This window comes from Protopterus annectens, chromosome 1.part1 (assembly GCF_019279795.1).
Source record: "Protopterus annectens isolate FY-2018-M chromosome 1.part1, PAN1.0, whole genome shotgun sequence".
NCBI lineage: Eukaryota > Metazoa > Chordata > Ceratodontiformes > Protopteridae > Protopterus > Protopterus annectens.
In genome coordinates, this window is record NC_056726.1 from 188,862,394 (window position 1) to 188,867,349 (window position 4,956).

The 4,956-nt window shown below is 39.4% G+C and overlaps 1 pseudogene; it reads right to left on the minus strand.

Annotated features, from left to right (window-relative positions):
* Positions 1-4,156: 4,156 nt before the first annotated feature.
* On the minus strand, positions 4,157-4,721 carry LOC122814330 (annotated as a pseudogene).
* Positions 4,722-4,956: the final 235 nt, after the last annotated feature.

Genomic DNA, 4,956 nt, shown 5'->3' on the forward strand with positions numbered 1-4,956 from the left:
ACTGGTGTTTATATATGCTTAAACCTGCTTACTAGTGCCTTATTCATTATGACACTGACACTTCACTCCAGTTAACTTTTAATTGTTATTTTGCAGGTTATACAGCGGACAGATGTCGCAATATGTTCATGTACAGATTACTGATGGTAAATGGTATGTGATGCAGTGGGATTCGGAACGGGAATGTCTGTTCGTTTGGCAGTTGCTCTAACCAATACACTATTGCTGTGCTGCTTCATTTGCATATATACCCATATACCCATGGCTCCTGGTTCCCCAAACCCCCACCCCAATGTCTCCCTAACACTGCAGTCATCCATTCTCCAGTTGGATTTGCAGTCTATCCACACCACTACACATTGGCCACTCCCTACTCCTATAGACCCATTCCTTCGGTTGACTCCACGTATCCTCGGAATTCCCAAACTTTTAGTCCTCAAACATTGGTGACATGAGCGAAAAAAAGGGCACTATTCGCAATTTTTGTGTTGTCCCACACAGGACACGCATGTGTTTATGTCAAGATTAGACTCTATACTTCATTACATCCTTACTGCTGTTAACATGACACTACAATAAATTAATAAGTATGACTATCTGGTAACACACACATTACACATGAGAGCCTAGTTATGTACGTGTTTGGTGTATTTCTTTTACAAATAGACCGGTTTAGTAATTAGCGTTGCCGTAGCAGGCAGATCACAGGAATGATTCTATGTGTGGGAAAGTCCTCACATTTGATTATTTTCAGCACAGCACTGACTTCGGACATTGTACACACCTTTGCTTTTTAGCAGTTCCATCCCTTCCCTGTTATGCACAACCTATTATTCTATCTACTGTCGAGGTTTGTAAGGGCGCTTTCATGTTATTTATGTCTGCAAAAGTAATGAATGTGTTACAGGGAATGTACTTCTACATATAGATGTCTGCATGTGTGTATGCATATATACTTATAAGGAACTCGCTGACCTCCACGGGGCGGTCCAATTAGAACCAGCCCATCCAACCCTGGCACGCCTGGCACCATAATTTCCTACCCATAGTTCCTCCACCCCACCCGAGTTCAACATACATGCATACCATCCATTGTCCAGTTGTTATCGCAGCCATGACACACCTCCACACATTGCCCTCTCCTGAGCGTTAGGGGCCCTACATGTATGTTGTTCCAACCCATGTATTCTTAGGCTCTCCCACCATTTAGTCCTTGAACATACCTGCCCTTGCTTGTGTAATGGTCGGATGGCCAAATAGCCTATCAATTTTTGTGTAAAGTAGACTTAGCAGATCAACAATGTTACTCCCACTGGTAATTAATATCCTGCCTGTGGTGTGAATAGCAGTGCTTTGCTCACTCCTGCCCAGCTTGATATGACATACAGTGACAGCGCTATATAATACTGGGGTTGCTGTTGATTCTCTTCTCATTCCTTTTGTATGCTTTATTGTTACATCGTTCTTTCTTCATAGATATATATATATATATATATATATATATATATATATATATATATATATATATATATATATATATATATATATATATATATATATAAAATGTATATATATGTGTGTGTGTGTGTATATATATATATATATATATATATATATATTATATATCTGTACATACTTATATACATTTCCTATGCTGAGCACTGCTTAGACCCGCGCAAGGGCACTCAGACTTGCTTACTGGTACTTATATGTGTTTACTGCTGCTTATTTGTGCTTATACCTGCTTACTAGTACCTTATTCATTATGACAGTGCCACTTTGCTTGAATGATATGTAAGTTAAATATCTCATGCAATACTCTTATGTCGGTTTTACAGCAAAACGACATTCATTCCACATGGAAAATTATATGTGCTATTGTTGGGCTTGAACCTTGAATGCCTGTTCTTTAAGCGGATGCTCTAAACACTACACTATTGATATTTACATTGTTTCTGCATGTTTTTCTCTATTTTAATGTATTTGATGTGTAAGCTACGCTCGGCGGAGGGCAGCAGCGCGCAAACACACTGCGCTTTGCTTACACCTTCGATATTGCAGCAATTCAAATGTATAATAGGGACACAGGGAATCTAATTGTGAAAGTTCTAGGGTCAGGGCTCAACATTCCACTACGTGCTTGTGTGTTTACTACTTTGATTTTATTTCACTGTTTGTGGACACTCTTGTATGCTTAGCATACATTTCGGTATCCATGGACACTGAATTACTGACTTACTATTAGAGGCGGGCTCCACTAGTAGGCATTGTAGGTTTTGCAACTGTCGGGGCATGTTTACGCCTCCGTAGAGCACTTGTACATGTCCCCTGCACTTGCACATGTTTCTTGTGCATGTCGAGGGTGCAGGGGCATGCCGTCATACATATTCATATGGCGCTGCTGCACCATCTGTAGTGAGGACGCTCAGTGCAAGGCTAAAACTGTCCTTGTGCTGAGCTTCTTGAATCCCGGGGTGTGTTGTCACCTGACATCAGGAGATTCTTCAGTTCGATTCTCAGTTGGGGTGGCTTCTGTGTGCAGTCTACATGTCCTTGCTGTGCTTGCTTGTGTTTTCTCAGAATGCTTCAGTTTCATCCAACATTCAAAAGATATGCAGTAGGTAGATTAGAGACTCTAAATTATCTGTAGGTCTGAGTGATGGTGTGTGTGTGTGTGTGTGTGTGTGTGTGTGTGTGTGTGGTATGGAAGAACAACAGTAGAGAGACTAGCCATTCTGAAGTGTGAATATTGGCTCTAGCTGACTGTCACTGTTGAAGTGACACTCAAACATGGAAAAAGTGGTTGTAGATGAATAGACTCAAAATATCCCATAGTTAGTTCTCCATACTTAATTGCAAATGCTGCACCCATAACAGTAACTTTAATTTGCAAATAAGGAATAAAATTACAAGCAACATATTTTATATACTTGCATGGACATGTGGTGAAGGAACCAAATGAAATATGGTTCATAAAACTGAGAGGGCATTAACCGATATTGTATGACTTCAAGGCCAACTTAGTGTAGTAGAGTTTATAGATTGCACGTTTATGGTGTCCATTATCCAGCTCCCTTCTAGATCTGTAATCCACAAATAAATACCATTGCTGTTTAGACATTCATTCATTCATTCATTTGTTGAATAAATCCAAGTCCAGGTCACAGGGAGTCACAGCCTATCGCAATACTCAGTGGGTGAAATGAAGAGAAAGTAATCTTGGAATGGCTGCTAACCCATTACAGTAATTTCAAACAAAAATCTTAAACTTCAGAGAGGAGATCTGTTAAGTTCTTCATAACTGCAACTATAAGTAGTGGCATAGTGTCAGTTTTGTAATGGGGAGGCTAAAATATTTGGTCCAGTCACATCGCTGGACAACATTTAAGCTACTACTTTGTCCAGATCTCACACATACATCAGAAATAAGTTGCCAGGATGATTGTATATTCAAGAACTTGCAACATACATCCAACTGCATGACATCATGATCCCTCCTTCAGAAACAAAATAAAACCAATCCAAAACCGGAAGCTAAAAGAAATATCACCGTGGTCCAGGAGCTGCATGACAACAATATTCAAAAATAAAGCAAAATGACAATACAAAAAAAATAGATGGCATCAGCATCAAAAGTAATACAATATAACTAATGTCATAACAAGTGGCAGCTTGGAAATTGTAAGTCTCTTCCATGACAAAGTTGTTCTGGACAATAGCACTGGCACAAACGTAGAGGAGGAAGAATAAGATGAAGAGGAGGAGGAACAGGAGGCAGAAAGGAGCATGTATGAAAGCAGAAATGCAACTAGTCAGGCAGCAGAGCTAAGGAAACAAGCTGTAGCACAGGCAGTGTGCTTTTTCTTTATTTTTGGTAATTAAGGAAAACTCTAGTAACTAAGCATCAGTAAGGAACACAACGCAGAGTGATATTGATTCTAACAAATTCAGTATCACCTAAGAGAAGTATACTTCAAACTTCATTAGAAGGGCGTCTCAACCATTTGAATAAATAATTCTAAATGTGTTATCTCTGGGAGATCTAAAGGTCCGAATAGTTACTATTAAAGTTACAAAAAAAAGAATAAACAGAAAAAATGGATGGCTGAGAAAGTCAGAATGTCCTACTGACCTGTCCAGTTTTCTAGAGATGTGCTCATATACTGTCCCCATCACTTTCTCTTATCAAGACCTGGTAGATGAATATCCCTGGCATGTGACATATGAATTTTATAGTCATAGAGTTATACTTGTTCTCTTTATTAATGACAATGTTATCAAACTTTAGAACTTCATAACTCTCATGGCGGCTTTTCAGACCTTCGTAAAACACTATCTTTGGAGTAGTTCTCATTATGCTTATAGTGCCAACTAAGTACCACCTGAAAAATGCAAACCCTGGAAACCTGACTTCCCCAGATCTCCATTTTCTCCAGGATGTCCCTGGGGATAGGGAATCCTGGTTCTCCAGGTGAACCTCTTGGACCTGGCTTTCCTGCCTTTCCATGTTCTCCTCTGACACCTTGGATGAATGATGGTCTTTAACTGCACTGGGACTGGGGTTTTATATTTACATTTTACATTTATTCCATGGTTAAGCTACTCAATTTAGGATTGTACAGATCACAGGTCATCCTGCAGGCCCTTATCATCTTGTAATATGATGAAGCCTTTGGAGCTTGGATAAAGATGGGAATAGCTATGATCAGAACTAGCACCATAACAGTGACAACAGAAGTTGCAATTAAAATCCTCCACTGGAGATTCCTAGAGGTTAGAGCAACAACTTATTTGTTGCTGTGAGAAGTAAAGGTTGTTGATACCAAGAGTATACACTCACAATAAAATACGGAGACAATCAGTAGTAGTAGTCTTGTAGTTAAATCATTTACTTTCAGCTTTAAACCAGGAGCTCCCAAGGCATTCTTTGCTCTGATAGCATCATATTAATTATCA